Source organism: Mesocricetus auratus, unplaced genomic scaffold, assembly GCF_017639785.1.
Source record: "Mesocricetus auratus isolate SY011 unplaced genomic scaffold, BCM_Maur_2.0 Super-Scaffold_100011, whole genome shotgun sequence".
NCBI classification, from domain to species: domain Eukaryota; kingdom Metazoa; phylum Chordata; class Mammalia; order Rodentia; family Cricetidae; genus Mesocricetus; species Mesocricetus auratus.
The window spans coordinates 42,333,292-42,353,172 of NW_024429195.1; the positions used below are offsets into that span (position 1 = coordinate 42,333,292).

At 36.6% G+C, this 19,881-nt stretch overlaps 2 pseudogenes; both read left to right on the forward strand.

Annotated features, from left to right (window-relative positions):
• Window positions 1-1,130: 1,130 nt before the first annotated feature.
• On the forward strand, window positions 1,131-7,801 carry LOC101823404 (annotated as a pseudogene).
• Window positions 7,802-17,547: 9,746 nt separating this feature from the next.
• Window positions 17,548-18,503, forward strand: LOC101823666 (annotated as a pseudogene).
• Window positions 18,504-19,881: the final 1,378 nt, after the last annotated feature.

Consider the following 19,881-nt stretch of genomic DNA (forward strand, 5'->3'; position numbering starts at 1 on the left):
AGCCACAATAGTTTATCTGCAATGGTGACCGACCTGTCCATAAAATATGCTACTGCAGTGGTGGCACAACCCTGTGGTGTCACCAACCAACATCTGGTTTTACCTAAAGTCGGCTTTGCAACACTACTTTGTTTGACCAAATATCTGAGACAAGATAGCCCAGGGATTTTGTACAGTCAAATATTGTTTTTATACTAAAAGAATGTAAGAATAAAATTATTCCCGATAACATTCTGTTAATCTCATAGATCAATGTCTTGCTCAACCCTTACCAGAGATGCTTTCTCCTGCAGCAGATGGGAAGAAATAACATCAAGCAGAGCCAGATATTATTTAGAGAATAACAGCAGTTAGAACACTCAGGTCTAAATGGGATGTCTCCATCAAATTCCTTTCCCTGGGCCTTGGGGAACCCTGAAGATCAGAGGGGGAGGCTAACACCAAGAAAAAAAGGCTCTCAAAATCAGCAAGATTAATACACATATGAACTCACAGAGACTAAAGCAGTATGTACATTTGGTTGAATTTGGTTGTGATTATTGAATCAGCAATTTCATTTTTTATATTGAACTATCATTTACTTTGTCATTTAAACTTAAATATCTTGGTTATATTTCTCCACAGTGTTGTCTGTAATTTACATAAAAGCTATGAGAGTTAACAAGACTTACACTTTAGCAAGAAATTTAAAACTTACTAATTAAACTATAGATTTAGATATTACACTAGCACCATTACCCTTAAGTAAAATATGTAATCTGATATTTAGTGAATTACTTTTGATTCCCAATGCAAAACTGTTTACTAATTTAACAGATCATCCATATTTAGCAAAAATTAACTCAAAGTTTAAATTAAAAGAGTAGAAAAACTAATGTCTTGCAAGTTGCTCAGATTAATTTCCAATACTGAGTTGAATTCTCTATTACCTATAAACTCTTACTGGTGAATTGTTGTTATATAGTAAACATCATATCTCTGATATCAATAATTATTTAATTTGAAAGGGATATGATTAGGAATATGAATCTATAATTTATTGTATATTGGATATAAACCTACTCACGTGAATTTAAATTTTCATATTATATTATATTTTATATTATATTTTTATTTCTAAATAGAGAGAAATGAATCCCACAAGACAAATAGAGTTTATCCTTCTTGGACTGAGAAATAATGCTTAGTTACAGACTGTAATTTTTTGTCTCTTTTACTAAATTACTTGCTGAGTATGCTAGGAAACTTAACTATCATTGCCCTCACTCTGCTAGATCTCTACCTCAAGACACCAATGTATTTTTTCCTCTGTAATTTCTCTTTATTGGAATCTTTATTCATGACTATGTACATTCCCAGATTATTAATCACCATTTTAACCAAGGAAAAGACAGTTTCTTGTAATTGTTGTTTATGTCAATTGTTCTTTTACATATTCTTGGGAGCCACAGAGTGTTTCCTCTTGGCTACCATGTCCTATGACTGCTATATTGCACTACACATCCATCATGAGCAGCAAAATTTGTCATCAGCTTGGCCTGGGTTCTTGGGTAACTGGATTCTTGGTTATTTTCCCACCACTGATTATTGGCCTTGACTTGGGTTCTCTGCTTCAAATGTCATTGACCATTTCCTTTGTGATGTTTCTCCTGTCCTACAACTTTCTTGCTCAGACACTCATATGCTAGAACTAACTGCCTTCATCCTTGCTCTCATGACACTCATTGTCACATTAGTAGTAGTAGTCCTTTCTTATGCTCACATTATCAAGACTATTGTGAAATTCCCTTCAGCTCAGCAAAAGAAAATGCCTTTTCCACTTGTTCTTCTCATATGATTGTATATTTATCTACATAAAGCCATCAGCAAATGAAAGAGTTGCTTTGAGCAAAGGAATAGCTGTACTCAACACTTCAGTTGCTCCTTTGTTGAACCCATTTATTTATACTCTGAAGAATAAGCAGGTTAAACAAGCCTTTGGAGCAGTACTTAGAAGAATATTTTCGTTGAGGGTCTCTATTATCTTCATAAAATGATTTTTAAGGTCTGTATCCTCTGCTTCATCTATGTAGTGCTTTTCAGGTCTTGCTGGCATTGGTTCCCTAGATTCTGGTGGAGTCATGTTGGTCTTTTGATTGCTGAGTGAGCTCTTATTCTGTCTTCTTCCCATCTCTTCTTCCAGTGGGTGCTGGTACGGTCTTTCTGTCTCCACTGGTCTTCTTCCTTCCTGAAGCTGAAGCTGAGGATGCTGACACTGCAGCTTAAGCTGAAGCTGGGGTCGCAGAAGGTTGGGGCCTGGAAGGGCTGATGCTGGGATCACCGGAGTTTGGGGTCTGAAGCTGGGATCGCTGGAGTTTGGGGCCAGAAAGGCTGATGAGGAAACCCTTAAAGAAAAAGAGGAAAAAACAAACATAAAAATTCATGAAATGGGGGAAAATTGTAGAAATAAAAAAATCTCTCAAAGAATCTAAAGAATACCAAGAAAAAACAACCAAACAAATGAAGGAAACAACTCAACCATTTGAAGGATTGAAAGATGAAGTAGAAACAATAAAGAAAACACAGAACGAGAGGATGCTGGAAATGGAAAAGCTGGGTAAACGATGAGGAACTGCAGATGAAAGTATCACCAATAGAATACAAGAGATAGAAGAGAGAATCTCAGGTGTTTAAGACTCATTAGAGGATATACAGTCATCAATCAAAGAAAATCTCAAAACATACAAATCCCTAACACAAAATATCCAGGAAATATGGGACACCATGAAGAAGCCAAACCTGAGAATAATAGGAATAAAGAAGGCAAAGAAATACAGCTCAAAGGTACAGAAGACATACTCAACAAAATCATAGAAGAAAACTTCCCTAAACTAAAGAAGGATATGCCTATGAAAACACAAGAATCTTACAGAACACCAAATCAGCTGAACCAGAAAAAGAAGTCACCTTGCCATATAATGATCAAAACATCAAACCTACAGAATAAAGAGAAAATATTAAGAGCAGCTAAAGAAAAAGGCCAAGTAACATATAAAGGCAGACCTATCTGAATTACACCTACCTTCTCAATGGAAACGATGAAAGCCAGAAGATCCTGGACAGATGTCCTACAAACGCTAAGGGAACAAGGATGCCAGCCCAGACAACTATATCCAGCAAAGCTTTAAATTACCAAGATGGAGAAATAAAATATTCCATGACAAAGCCAGATTTAAACAATACGTATCCATGAACCCAGCTCTAGAGAAAGTGCTAGAAGGAAAACCTAGATCCAAGGAAGATAACTGCACTCACAAAGACACAGGCAATATATAATAGACTTTACAAAACACCAAAAGAAAAAGGGAAGAGAAACTACACAAAATAACTTCACTACCAATAAATCAAGCACAAACACGAATCATCAATCAATGGTCATTGATATCCCTCAATGTCAACAGCCTCAACTTTCCTATAAAAAGACACAGACTAGCAGAATGGATACAAAGACAGAACCCATCCTTCTGCTGCATAAAAGAAACACATCTCAACATCAAAGACACCAGTATCTCAGAGGAAAGGGTTGAGAAAAGATTTTCTAATCAAACGGACCCAAGAAACAAGCAGGTGTAACAAACCTAATATTTAATAAACTAGACTTCAAATTAAAATCAATCAAAAGAGATGAAGAAGGACATTTCATATTCATTAAAGGAAAAGTCCATCACGATGAAGTCTCAATTTTAAACATCTATGCCCTACATTTGTGAAAGAAACATTACTAAAGCTCAAATTGCATATAAAATCTCACACACTAATAGTAGGAGACTTCAACACTCCTCTATCACCACTAGACAGGACCTCCAGACAGAAACTTAACAAAGAAACAAAACAACTAATAGAAGTTAAGACCCAACTGGGTTTAACACACATCTATAGAACATTCCACCCAAACAAAAAGGGATATACCTTCTTCTCAGCGCCACATGGAATCTTCTCTAAAATTGACCACATAATAGGAAACATAGCAAACGTCCACAGATACAAAAAAATTGGAATAACCCCCTGTATCTTATCAGACCACCATGCATTAAAATTAGAATTCAACAATAACACAAATTGCAGAAACCCTACAAACTCATGGAAATTGAACAATGCGCAATTGCACCATCCCTGGGCAAAGGAAGAAATAAAAAAGGAAATTAAAGACATCCTGGAATTCAATGAGAATGAAGACACAACATGCGCAAACTTATGGGACACTTTGAAAGCAGTGCTGAGAGTAAAGTTCATAGCACTAAGTGACCAAATGAAGAAACTGGAGAACAGTCATACAGAATTAATAGCACAGCTGAATGTTCTAGAACAAAAAGAAGCAAACTTACCCAGGAGGAGCAGACATCAGGAAATGATCAAATTGAAGGCTGAAATCAATTAAGTGGAAACCAGGAAAACATTGAGAAGAATCAATGAAACAAAGAGTTGGTTCTTTGAGAAAATCAACAAAATAGACAAACCTCTGTCCAAACTAACCAAAAGACAGAGAGAGAGCATGATAATTAACAAAATCAGAAATGAAAAAGGGGACATAACAACGGACTCTGAGGAAATCCACAGAATCATCAGGGCATACTTTGAAAATCTGTACTCCACAAAATTTGAAAATTTAAAGGAAATGGACAATTTCCTGGATAGATATCACTTGACAAAACTAAATCAAGGGCAGATAAACAATCTAAACAGACCTATAACCCTTAATGAAATAAAAGTAGTCATCAAAAGTCTCCCAAACAAAAAAAGTCCAGGCCCAGATGGCTTCAGTGCAGAATTCTACCAGAAATTCAAAGAAGAGCTAATTCCAATACTCCTCAAAGTATTCCACACAATAGAAGCAGGAGGCTCACTGCCAAACTCTTTCTACGAGGCTACAATTACCTTGATACCCAAGCCACACAATGGCACAACTAAGAAAGAGAACTATAGACCAATTTCCCTCATGAACATCGATGCAAAAATACTCAAAAAAATACTAGCAAACCAGATTCAAGAACACATCAGAAAAATCATCCACCATGATCAAATAGGCTTCATCCCAGGAATGCAGGGATGGTTCAACATTAGGAAATCTATCAATGTAATCCACTATATAAACAAACTGCGAAAGAAAAACCACATGATCATCTCACTAGATGCTGAAAAATCCTTTGACAAAATCCAGCACCCCTTCATGATAAAGGTCCTAGACAGATCAGCGATAACAGGAACATACCTGAATATGATAAAAGCAATGTACAGTAAACCAAGAGCTAACATCAAACTTAAGGGAGAGAAACTCAATGCAATTCCTCTAAAATCAGGAACAAGACAAGGCTGTCCACTCTCTCCATATCTCTTCAATATTGTACTTGAAGTTCTACCTACAGCAATAAGACAACAAAAGGAGATCAAGGGGATACAAATAGGAAAAGAAGAAGTCAAGCCTTCACTGTTTGCAGATGATACAATAGTTTATATAAGTGACCCAAAAAACTCTGCAAGGGAACTCCTAGAGCTGATAAACACCTTCAGCAAAGTGGCAGGATACAAGGTAAACTTAAAAAATCAGTGGCCCTATTATATACAGATAATGAAGTGACTGAGAAAGAAATCAGAGAAACATCACCCTTTACAATAGCCATAAACAGCATCAAATATCTGGGGATAATGTTAACCAAGGAAGTGAAAGACTTGTATATCAAGAACTTTGAGACTTTAAAGAAAGAAATCAAACAGGATACCAGAAAATGGAATGATCTCCCATGATCTTGGATTTGTAGGATCAACATAATAAAAATGGCAATCTTGCCAAAAGCAATCTACAGATTCAATGCAATCCCTATCAAAATTCCATCACAATTTTTCAAGGACCTGGAAAGAACATTAATCAACTTTATATGGAAAAACAAAAGGCCCAGGACAGCCCAAACAACACTATACAATTAAGGAACTTCAGGAGGCATCACCATACCTGACTTCAAGCTCTATTATAGAGCTATAGTCCTGAAAACAGCTTGGTATTGGCACAAAAATAGGCAGGTAGACCAATGGAACCAAATTGAAAACCATGATTTTAATACACACACCTATGAACACTTGATTTTTTTTACAAAGAAGCTAAAACTGTACAATGGAAAAAAGAAAGCATCTTCAACAAATGGTGCTGGCATAACTGGGTACTGATATGCAGAAGACTGAAGATAGATCCATATTTAAGTCCAAATGGATCAAAGACCTCAACATAAATCCAGCCACACTGAAACTTTTAGAAGAGAAAGTGAGAGATACTCTTCAAGGAGTTGGTACAGGAGATCACTTCCTGAACATAACATCAGTGGCACAGACACTGAGATTGACAATTAACAAATGGGACCTCCTGAAACTAAAAAGCTTCTGTAAGGCAAAGGACACAGTCAACAAGACAAAAAGGCAGTCCACAGAATGGGAAAATATATTCACTAACCCCTCATCTTACAGAGGGCTAATCTCCAAAATTTACAAAGAACTCAAGAAGTTATTTTCATCAGAAAATAACAATGGAATCTTGACATTTTCAGGCAAATGGATGGCACTAGAAGAAACCATCCTGAGTGAGGTAAGGCAGTTACAAAATAGAAACATGGTATGTACTCACTCATATATGGAATTTAGACATGGAGGAGGGCATTGCCAGCCCACAGTCCCACCGCCAGAGAGTCTGGAGTGCAGGGAGGACCCTAAGAGAGATATACATGATATCCCAGAGAAGGGTTATGGGATGTGATCTCCTAATTAGATTTGGGAGGGGGGAGAAGGGGTGGACAGAAGGAGATGGGAGAAAGAGAGGGAGAGAACAGGAGAGAAGACAACACGGGAGAGCAGGAAGGTTGTGCCACAGTAAGAATAGAGGAGAAAAGGATGGGAGATACCAGAAAAGAGGGAGCCATTATAAGTGGGAGAAGAGATCCGGCACTAGTCAGATCTTCACAGATCTACAGGGATGACACCAACTGGCATTAAGTCTACCTTAAATGCCCTCCCATGATGGTGAGAATGATGACTGCCTTATATGCCATCCTAGAACTCTCATCCAGTGGCTGATGGAGACGGAGGCAGACACCCACAGCTCTGAACTGAATTGAACTCCTGGAACCCACTTGCAAAGAATAGTGATGACCAATAGAATTGGGATCTGGCTGGCGAGGCCCACAGGGGAATTTGACCTAAACAAGGGGCATCACATGGACCCCAGACTGAATATTGGGGGCCAGCATGGGACTGATCCAGACATCCTCCCAGCGAACCTGGGTGACAGAGAGGAGGCCTTGGGCAATCTGTGGGACCTTGGAGAGTGGAGCGGTTTTTATTCCTGGCATATATAGGGACCCTGGGAGTCCATGCCATGTGGAGGGATGCTCTCTTAGGCTAGACACATGGTGAAGAACCTGGGCCATTCCCGGGATGATGTGATGAACTCTGGAAATCCCTCATGGAGGCTCTTGCCCTCCCTGGGGAGTGGAGGAGGAATGGAGTGGGGGTGAGGAGTTGGGAGGATTGGGAGTTGGGGGAGGAGGGGCGAGAGAGGGAACTGAAAGTGACATGTATAAAAAGTTAAATAAAAACTATGGAAAACAAGAAAAGTTCAGTAAAAGGTAATATAACAAATTAATTTAGAGAGGTTCAATTTATTTGTTAACCCTTTTGTTACCTCTAGGGTAGATTCAACTTCTGATGGAAATAACTTCTCATTATGTTTGTCTTATGCTTTCTTTTTTACTTGTTGGGTTTGTAGAGTTCCTTGCAATAGTACTGGAAGCACAATAACTATGAAGTCAGGTTTCTTAGTGTTTTGAAGAATCAGCTGTGTTTTGTGTATGTGAATGCCCATGCATGTGTTTCTCATTTTCCGTAGTTTAATTTATAGTCACCCTTTAGGCATTTTAAACAAGATCCCAGTAGTCTTAGCACATAATCTCTTTTTCACCCTTTATGGGAACTGTTCTTCTGTATATTTGTTTCTCTTATTGGTTAATGAATAAAACACTGATTGCCTGATTGGCCAGACAGGAAGTGACATAGCTTGACAGAATCAGGATATAAGCAGGGACAAACAGGAAATCGCTCTCTTCTCTTTGGAGACACTGAGAGGTCATCATGTAGAAGGCAAAGGAGTTGCAAGTCCAGCATTCCCCGGTAAGATAAGACCATACAGAAATAACTTGGGATTAGTAGTGACAGGTTAATAATTAAGACAGTGCTACCCAATAAGAAACCCAAGCCAATGGCCAACAGTTTCATAATTAATATAGTGTCCGTGTGTCCATTTGGGGCAAGGCAACTGTGGTTCCCGGCTGGCAGGAAGAACCATCCATAACATACCCCTTCTTATATCAACATTTAGAAGACTTCACAATCCATTTCATGTAACCTGGATTTCAGGTTCCAGGGACATCTCAATAAACAGAGAAAAATATTTGAATACAAAAAATAAAAAATAAAACTCCAACGACAGTTTAAGCTGGAGAGGATGTAGAGAAAGAGGAATACTCTTACTCTGCTGGTGGGAGTGCCAACTCATACAGCTATTTTGGAAATCAGTATGGAGATTCTTCAGAAAAATGGGAATCAGCCTACATCAAGACCTAGCAATTCCACTCTTAGGCATATGTCCAAAAGAAGCACATTCACACAAGGACATTTGTTCTACTATGTTCATAGCAGCATTATTTGTAATATCCAGAACATGGAAGCAACCTAGATGCCCCTCAACTGAAGAGTGGATAGAGAAAATGTGGTACATTTACACAATGGAGTACTATCCAGCAGTTAAAAACAATGGAATCTTGAAATTTTCAGGCAAATGGATAGCATTAGAAGAAACCATCCCGAGTGAGGTAACCCGGTCACAAAAAGACAAATATGGTATTCACTCTCTCATATATGGAGTTTAGACATGGACTAGGGGAGTGCCAGCCTACATTCCCACTGCCAGAGAGTCTGGGAAACAGAACCTTTAACCAATGATGGATGGAAGCAGAGGCGGACAGCAACAGCTAAACCCTGAGCTGAACTCAAGAAACCCAGAAAGAGAGGGAGGTCTAATGAACACAGGGGTGAAGAATGGGCTTGTTTAGCCCACAGACAGTTGACATGAACAAGGGGGAGCTCTTGGACCCCAGATTGATGGCTGTGTGGAAACTATGGAGACTAACCCAGACCCCCGAATGTGGGTGTCAGTGAGGAGGCCTAGGTCATCTATGGGGTAGTATTTATCTCTGGCATACAAATGGACTTGGGTGCCCATCCCACAGTGGGATTGTATGCTGGCACTCCCCTGATCCATGTCTAAAATCCATAAACGAGTGAGTACATTCCATGTTTCTCTTCATTTACCTTTTTTAATTTAAATGTATTTTTTTATTTTTATGTGTTGTTCTCTTTTTTTTAATCCAACAGGTCCTTTGTGTATATGTTGTGGGTCCTGAATCATTGTTTCTATGAGGTTCCTGAGTATGGTAACTAATGAGCTTCTATATCACATTTGTTTCTTGTGCTTTTAATTGGAGTCTTTTCCTTCTGTTAGATTTATCCTCTTCCTATGTGTCAATTTTTATCTTATTTGTAATTTATTTTATTATTCTTTGGAAGCCTGTTGGCTTTCTAGTGAGAGACAGAGTGGAGGGAGGGTCAATGTGTGTGGCAGGAGAGTTTGGGAAGAACTGGGAGCAACAGAGGGAGGGAAACCATAATTAGGATATTACATCAGAAAAAAACTTTTCAATAAAAGAAACAAATGAAACACACACAAAAAATGGATAAATAAATACTTGAAAAAGAAGGACATGAAATTGGTTGGGAGATGTGATGGAGGATTTGGAGAACTTGTGGAGGAATGAGGGATGTATATTATCATTGTATACATGTATGAAATTTATAAAGAATTTTATTAAATTAAAATAGAGTACTTAATCCATCTTGGTGGTTTCTGTGTATGTAAGTAATTTTTCCCTTCAAATGTTAAGATGTTGTGTGATTTCTTTGTGAACCTTTGGATATATGGACTCTGAAATTAATTTTTATCTTTAATTTCTGATTTTTTATCTCAACTTTCTCGTCTTTGAAATAAATTACATTTGATTTTGTTAATTATAATTTCTTGTCAAGAAGGTTTAAATACTTGAATAAGTATTTTATACGCACTAAATGATAAAGGGACAAATAATCTTTTGCAATACAAAAAGCAATTTTCTTCTTTACAAGCTTGGTTGCAAGCATGCTTCTTTCCTGAAATTGATCTTTTTGAGATTTCAGCACATTTAGAAAGATGTTTTATAAGTATTGTAATAAAGGCTGTAATTGTCAGAGATCACATCATGTCCACAGTGAACATAGCAGGCTCAAGGAACAGGAATAGTCAAACCAATGGAAAGAAAACTAAAATTCTGTAAGTAAGATCTAGAACAAATGGAATTCTACATACAGTACTTTTGTAAATTGTAGTAGTGGAAGTGGATTTTAAACTAAAACTATTGAGAAAGACAGTAAGCACTTAAAAAAAGAGATAAATTGTACTAATTTTACTTGTTTTACAATTGACTATAAGTTAAGAAACTAAAGTGTGTGCATGAGGAGGAACCAGACACTATTAAAAGAAAATGTGAGGGTGAGAGATGATGACTCAGTAATTAAGGGCACTGGCTGCTCTTCCAGAGGGTTTGAGTTCAATTCACAGCACCCTCATGGTGGCTCACAAGCCTCTCTAACTATAGTTCCGTGGGATCCAATGCCCTTTTCTCTGGTATGTAGACATACATACAGAAAAAACACAATTTCTTTAATATATATATGTATATATTATGTATATATGTATATATGTATATATATTATGTGTATATATGCATATATAGATTAAAGAAAATGCAAGTGAATTTCTTCATTAGTTAAATATAAGGAAAATACTTCTAACTACTCATATTGCAAGCGGGAAGACAATGAAGTGTTTTTTTTTAATTTTATTTTATTTTCCAGTTTAAATTTAGATAAGAAACAAGGTTGCTTCACAAGTCAGTTCCAGGTCCCTCTCCCTTTCCCTCCCCTCCTCCCGTGCCCTCCCCCAACCCCCCCCGTTATCCCCTCATTCCCCCAGGGAGGATGAGGCCCTCCATAGGGGTGTCCATAGTCTGTCATTTCATATAGGGCAGGGCCTAGATCCTTCCCCAAGAGTTCAGGGTGAGAGTGCACCTCACATTGTTCTATGGGAGTCCAAAGTCCGTGTGTATACTTGGGATGGGTACTGATCTGCTGCCCAAGGCTCAATAGATTACCTAGGCCTCCTCACTGATCGTAAGTGCAGAATCATTATGATTAACATCATGAGTCACTGTCAAAAGTGGGAAATACACAATAAATTACAGATGGAAAGTTAACACTGCTGATATATAAGGAAGTGTAAAATATGTGAGCAAAAGACTGATATGAAACATAAACAAGAAGTAATTATGAACATATAGACACTAGATAAGGTTTTTTCCATATAAATATGTTCAACACACACATAATTGTGGAAGTGAAATATAAAATAACAACCACTTAGAATGCAGTGGTAGTCACAGGTTCTCCTCTAGGATTCATGACTTCACTAGCTGTGAGAAGTTGACCAGTTTTCCCATACCAAACATGGTTTCTTTCCTGCTAAGCATGTCCGAAGTCCTATTTGAGAAATTTTGATTACCAGGAAGGTTTGTATAGCAGTGTTATATCCTTAGAGTCATTGTGCTGTGCTATATATTACTCTGGTTCATAGGCATTATAGCTTGGTAGAACTAAGTATAGACTTCTTCCTTCATTAATGAAATTTCTATTTTCAACAAACTAAGAACCTTACAGAAAACCACAACCAATCAAAATACAGAGTAGTAAAGCCCAGTCCCAATGGATACATCTACAGAACTACTCCCTCATCCAAGGCTTAGAAGACATCAGTTGAGATAGGGATAGAAATATTTATTTTTATTTTCATTTTTATTTAATTAAAATTAGAAACATGTTTGTTTCTCGTGTCAATCCCAGCTCATTCTCCCTCCCTTCCTCTCCTGCCCCCTTCAATCCTCCCCCAACCCCTCCTCTAATCCCCACTCCACTCTCCAAGGAGGGTGAGGCTCTTCATGGGGATTTCAAAAGTTTGTCATATGATCTGGGACAGGTCCTAGGCCCTCCCCCATGTGTCCAGACAGAGACAGCATCCCTCCACATGGAATGGGCTCCCAAAGTCCATCTGGATGACAGGGCTAAATACTGATATATTGCCTGAGACCCCAAAGGATGCTGAGGCCTCCTAACTGATGCCCATGTTCAGGGGTTCTGGACCAGTCCCATGCTGGCCTCTCAGCTATCAGTCTGGGGTCTATGAGCTCCCCCTTGTTCAGGTAAGCTGTTTCTGTGGGTTTCACCCACCAAGTCATAACTCCTTTGCTCATCACTATTACCTCTCTGCTGCTGAGTTCCAGGAGTTCAGTTCAGTGTTTAGCTGTAGGTGTCTGCCTCTGCTTTCTTCAGTCACTGGGTAAAGGATCTAGGATGGCATACAAGGAAGTTGTCAATCACGTTATCAGGGAAGGGCTTTTCATGTAGCCTCTCCAGTATTGGTTAGATTGCCAGCTGGTGTCATCCTTGTAGGCCTCTGGACATCTTACTAGTACCAAATCTCTCTTCAAACCTATAATGATTCCTTCAACTATGGTATCTCGCATCCTTCTCTCCTCTATTCTTCCCCCTAATCAACTATCCTGCTCCCCCATGTCCTCTCCTTTCCTCTTCACCCCCTCTCTTTCTCCCAGCTACATCACCCCCTCCCTGGTGCTCCCAATCCCCTCAGAAAATTCTGTCCTGTTCCCCTTCTCTGAGTTAGCATCCATATCACTCTTATCATCCTCTCTGTTTCCCAGTCTGGGAAACAGGCTGGCACTCCCCTGTTTCAGGCCTAAAATCCATATATAAGTGAGTACATACCATACTTGTCTTTTTGTGACTGGGTTACCTCACTCATGATAGTTTTTTCTAGTGCCATCCATTTGCCAGCAATATTTTAACATACAAGGATCGGGGAGTTTCTTTAAGACTGTCTCCTAGTAATGTCAAAAGCTACACCCATGTCTCACCAACATGACTGCCTAAATATAAGCTGAGCAAGTACAACACTAATAGACATGCTATTATGAACAGGAGAATGCCTAAGAGGTCTCAACCCTAGATAAAGAAATATGGGCAACTAAAGAATACTGAGAGCAGGAGGAATACTCTTCCCCAGGGAAGAGAACAACAATTAATTGTACACTACCAAATGGTTAGCCTTGAAAACATACACATAAGTAACATTATACAGATTGAGCATGTTGTATTCAGAAACATATGTGTATGCCTATAATAAATGCATGTAACACCAATTAAAGCAAAAAGAGGCCATGAATTTGAAAAGATTAAGAGCAGGTACATGGAAGGATTTACACAGAGGAAAGGGAAGCAGGAAATTATGTAATTATATGGTAATCTCAAACATGAATGAAACTTTTAAAGGTAAAATTATTCTCAATTATAACTGGAATAGATACATTTTAAATGATAAAAGCCCATTCTGCTTATTGTGATGTTGAGAAATATAAATAATGCATTATTCTTGAGAACTGACAAAATCCATGTAGAAAATAAATTTGAGATAATGAAAAAATAAATCTAGTGTTTATTTTGAGTGAACAATCTCAATTTAAGGAACTAATTTTAAAGGTCTAAAACTGTAACATTCAACATTATGAAAATTACAATTATAAAACAATTTCCCATAATTTTATTTACTGACATAATCATTAAATTAAGAAAAATCTTTAGTTGTCTTATAGAAGAGATTAAATAAAATATATTACATGTACGCAGAGGAGGACTACATGGTACACCTGTAACTAAATCTGAAATATCTCCTTAAACTATTGTGGTATGTTCTACAGGATCTAGTGTTATGCAAATAAACCAAGAGGGCACCATATGTTTGTAGGGTAAGACATTTCTCTGTAGGTCAATGAGTCTAAAACAGGCTTATCTTCTTTTGATATATTTTTATCTTTCATTTCATACTGAAATACATTCAGAATTGTGTATCAGTGATTTCAAAACACAAGTTCATGATAAGCATTAAAGTATTGTAGCAATATATTAACTATCTGGAAGCAATATTAAGAGTAGTAAAAAAATGTGAGGAGTACATACAGGAGCACACACATACAAATATCTGTTTTTATAAAAAAGACGTTTGTGTCATACAATTTGGCAGTCCCTCAGGAAGTGATGCTCTTGGATCTCAGTCACCCTGAGGACTCTTCATTATTGTGAGATTTTCCTGTAGGACACTAGGAAATAAAGCCTTCTTGGTCTCATAAGACAGTACATTTCTATATAGTACGGTTTGTCACATTCAGTAAGGTTTATAACATCTCACAGGAGGGTGATGTGATTTATTTTCATGTCAAAATTGGATAAACTGATTAAAAATAATGAATATAAAATAACCTTTGTTCAATCCTGTATTCTGAGGTAGAATGAGGTGCTACAGGAGGAAGGGGATGACCAATGCTCTCTGCACACAAGGGTGATGGGCTGGGTTATGTGCAGAAAGCTTGCTTGAATCTTCGCATGCAACTTGCTGACAAAGCTGCAGAGCAGTCAAAGGGTTAGTGCTTTTACAATTCACACTCGACTTACAGATAGTGGTGAGATATTAGTAATCAGTACAAACATTTAAATGAATGTCTTTGATTTTTAAAAATATTCTGTAGCATTTCATCTAATGAACAAAATTGCATTTATTAGCTTGGGTCATTTTATGCTGAAGGTTATTTTTTCACTGTAAGAATGCAATGTAATATGATTGTTGAGGGAGAGCTAATCAGTAGTTTGGGGGGATGGAATTCTATTACATGATTTTGCATTTGATTCAATGTTGTCGTTGAGATGACCAACGTAGACAGGAACATTTTATTCTTCATCCAGTAGTTTTATGACTTTAAAGATATGACACACGAGGGGAAATAAATCTGCTATTTTCTAAGGAAACGTATTTAACTATTACTGTTCTTTGATTTACTCAAATCTGTCTGTCTAGAATATTGTCTAAATAACCGTGCCATTATCAATGAGAAGTCATCTCATTTTACAATTTGATTTAGTTCTTTATATTTTATGTGTTTTTCGCATTTAAAAATTAACTTATGAATTAAAGGTTGAAATATTTTATTAATATCTTCAAACTGAAAGACATGGTCTTAGAGTTCCATTTTAAATTGATTTGACTCTTCAATTGTAATAGCAAAAGCAACAAAGAAAGTTTTCCTTGAATATTTTACTAAATCTCTTATTTTGTACCATTTTAATGGAAATTTAACAACTGTACTTGAAATTAACTACACTGCAGAAATGTTTTAAGATGGATAGGAAAGAGTACCTAAACCAAACCAAGGACCAGCCCTAGATCTTTCTAGAACTAGATCTTATTAGAAGAAACAGTTGTAACTTAGCTTTTAGTAAGAAGACTAAAAAGTTCATTCAAAAAACATTTATGTAACTGAATTCTCAAAGCTGACTTCTGAAAATAGTCACTCTTACTTTGACCTTTTGGTATAAACACAAACCTGAATGTATTTTTATAGTTAAAGTCATTTACCCCATGTATAGAATATTTAAAATATTAATTTTTACATACATAATCATTAGTGGAGCCAAGAATTTTATTTATATAATTTCTAGTTGACATGATATTTCAATGTTATTATTTTGATAAGGATATATGTATATCTAAAATTAATCTCAGCAGCATTCCCACTACCAACTTTGAGCCTGAAATTTATGGCATAATCTCTTCTTTTACTCTAGATTCTTTTTCTGACTTAAAAGTATAATCATGTTGTTGTAATCTAAGAAATAAGCAAAGAGGTAGGCATTAGTAACATAAGCATTTAACAAATATATTATGTAATGTTTCTCCATTTTATCATTATTTACAAATTTACAGATACAGTTTTGATCTTTTAATTTTTCCTAGTATCATCTCATATATCATTTACAGCTTGGCTTAAATACATTCTTCTTTTTCTTTGTATTTCCCTTACCATAACACAAAGGCGATTTTATATAACTTTGCTTCCTCTGTGTGTATTATGACTCTTTGTTACATCTTGTATGTTTTCAAGTTTTATTTATAATAAGAAGATCCACTATCTTTACTGCCTGTATCATTATTAAAATAATAAATAGTGAAGGAAGTAGCACTGCAGGGACATACCATCAAAGAGAAGGGTTAGAAATATTTGTAAGGATATAATATTAACATTATTCTCTGTGTGTTTCTACTAAATATCTGAAGCACTATATCATAAACCACAAAATAAATTGTTATTTGGGACAAGGGCACTGTATCACATTAATTGGTTAGAATTGTTTATCATGTGGAAGATCCTGGGTTCAGAACCAGAAGTGTCTAGAAAGCAGTTAATTATTATATTGAGCACTCTGAGTATTGACTTAGGCTAGGTGTGTTTTCATATATGTGTGTTTAAATGCCAAATTCTGGTAGCTCCCACTTAGCAATTAGGTTCTATTTCATAATATTTAAAATTCCAAGATTTATGGGTCTTCTAATTAGTCAAATAAATTAACTAGAACTATACTTATAGGACAAAAATCTTTTTAGAATGTTTAAAATAAAGCTACACTCATCCAAAGATACAAATCATATGTTGTCCAATCCTATACAACTGGAAAACAAGAGGTAGTTGGAATACATATCAGAAACATCGCTTCTTTAATTGTAACACACGCACTGATTATCACTGTTAGTCTCCCTGATAGACCTCTTTTTCCCATTAGGACTTGATATAAGCCAGAAGACTGTAATGAAGCCATTCAGAGAAACAGAACAGTGCTTATTGTAGGTTTAGCTAAGGACACAGCCTTGAAACTTGTGCTATTAATTACTTCAGTCTAACCACCATCACACAGCATAGAAGATGCTTATTTTACATTAATGTATAAAATGCCTCTTCTACAATAATGTGTTCTTATAAATTTCCTATCCTAGGTCAAGTATTTCTAAAATGGTAGTTACTGTGGCCAATGTGAATAAAGTAATTTTCCTAGAATATTAAATCAGGTAGTATTGAGTTGGCAATTAACTTGAGATGTTAACAAAACTGAATTTTGCATATGGATTTAGAATGAAAATTTGAACAGAGGCCGCAGGTAAACACAAATGTAGCATACAAGCATTTGGGATGACCTGTAAAAAGGCAAGTAGGGTATACAAAGCTCAGTACAAAACTCTCAGAGCTTGGATTTTCATGGAAATGTGGTAGAGGATATGTTCAAAGAGTGACTTGAATATTGGTTTCTGGGAATATTTGTGGATTTATTAAACTTATGAATAAAAAATTTTATGCATGGAAAGTAAGAAATATTTTCTTGAGTGTGATATTAGTTTTGTATTTTCTGTAGATTTTCTGGGAAACAAGGGAAATGAAGAACCAATCTGTGGAGATAGTGTTCATTTTGCTGGGACTGACAGATGACACTCAGCTACAGATTCTGATTTTCCTGTTTCTGTTTTTCAATTACATCTTGAGCCTGATGGGGAACTTAGGATTATCCTCCTCACCCTGCTGGATCCCCACCTCAAGACTCCAATGTATTTCTTCCTCAGGAATTTCTCCTTCTTAGAAATTGCATTCACCACAGTGTGTATCCCCAGGTTCCTGACCAGCATTCTCTCTGGAGACAGAACAATTACCTACAATTCTTGTGCAGCTCAATTATTCTTCTTTTTTCTACTAGGGGCCACAGAGTTTTACCTCTTGGCTGCCATGTCCTATGATCGCTATGTAGCCATCTGCAGACCACTGCATTACCCCATCATCATGAACAGCCGAGTGTGTCACCTGCTGGTCATCAGCTGCTGGGTGACTGGGTTCCTAGCCATCCTCCCCCCTTTGCTCTTGGCACTCAAACTGGAATTCTGTGCTTCCAAAACTGTAGATCACTTCCTATGTGACACCTCTGTCCTGTAGCTGTCTTGTTCAGACACAAGTTTAATAGAATTCATGGCTTTCGCTTTAGCTGTAATGACACTTGTCATCACCTTGATCTTGGTGATCCTCTCCTACACACTCATCATCAAAACCATCCTAAAGTTTCCTTCATCTCAACAACGGAAAAAGGCCTTTTCCACCTGCTCCTCACACATGATTGTTGTCTCAATTTCTTATGGGAGTTGTATCTTCATGTACATGAAAACATCAGCCAAGGAGAGGGTGACTTTAAATAAAGGTGTAGCTGTGCTCAACATTTCTGTGACCCCTTTGCTAAACCCTTTCATTTATACCCTAAGGAAACAGCAGGTAAAGGATGCTTTCAGACAGGTATTTCTTCAATTTTGTTATTTTAAAAACAATGAGACAAGATTTAGACATAAATAATATTTTGTTGAAACATGAACTACTCTTAAATGTATTAATTTTGATCTAAGTCAATTCACTTATTGAGTGTTCTAGTCACTTGTTTCCTAAGCCTATCTGAGTTTTTCAGCATTTTTCTTTTAATACATCTTCCTAACTGAGATGAATGAAAGTGCTTTCTCAAAATCACAATATTAAATTATATATTTACAAAAGAATCCTCATAAACTTTCATAAACTTAATGTTTATTCAGGTAAAATGGATTATATTGTAAGAGACATAGATGGAAAATTTAGTAATTTCAAAGATAAAAAGGAGAAAACATGACTTACAGTGAACCATGCAAAATGAATAAAGAAAATATTTAAGAGTCCTTTTATGAGTGGAATAAAATGTGTCAAAGAATTGGGTATCTTGTAAAAATTTCCCTGAATAGGTATGCTGAGAATATGATACTTTGTTAGTTTAATTTGATGATATTTTGATTAAAGTAATTAAACCCTGTGTTCTGTACTAATTATTATACAAGTTTATGATTTGTAGATGTTGGAGGTAATGGTAACCCAGGAAAGGTATTCTATTTATTCTTTGTCCATACCTTGTTTTGAAGAGATTTTTATGTATTAAACTAAATTCAGGAGATAGATATCTTTGTCAGTTCAGATTATTTCAATTTTCCCAAATTTAATTATGTATTTTAACACACTATCATCAAATAGTTTTAAACCTGTGTTGTGAACTAGTGTGAAACCATGAGCACCTAGAGAGCAGCACAATGAATTTTTTCCCTCTTTTTATTCTAGTCACAATGTGCCTTCCCCATCCCCATCTGGGGACCTTGTTAATTCTACATTAGTGTCAGCTTTCTGGATTCTCTTAGGAAAAGAACAGTATACTTGACAATGTATGCCTGTCCTTTGTCTTCTCCAATTTACATCTTCAATGTCCCATGCTTCTCCTTGAATTTGTTCTGATCCTCTGTAGCTACATGAACACTGTGCTCTTGTCATATCCAAATTTCCTCCCTTTATCTCAATAGTTTGCCAATTTCATTCCCTGAATAGCCAACCCACAAGAATGAATCATTTACTTTGATTGGAGTAAAAGTATGAAGAACACACTTCAGTCGCTGAAAGCCTCTGTCTTTACAGTGTGCCATTATAGAAAAATAAATAGAACACCTGCTAGCTAAGAAACAATTCACAATAATAATAAAAAACAATGTCACTACATCTTGGGGATTCCATTCTCAGGGCAGACAAGCTTGGATAATTTCCTCTGGTGAACAAGATAGAAAATATGAATAGGGAACATTCTGCCTCCTGTTGCTCCTTTTGGGACCCTCCACAGCTAGAAATTAGTACTCAGTCTGTCTACATGTCTTGCAATGGGTTCCAA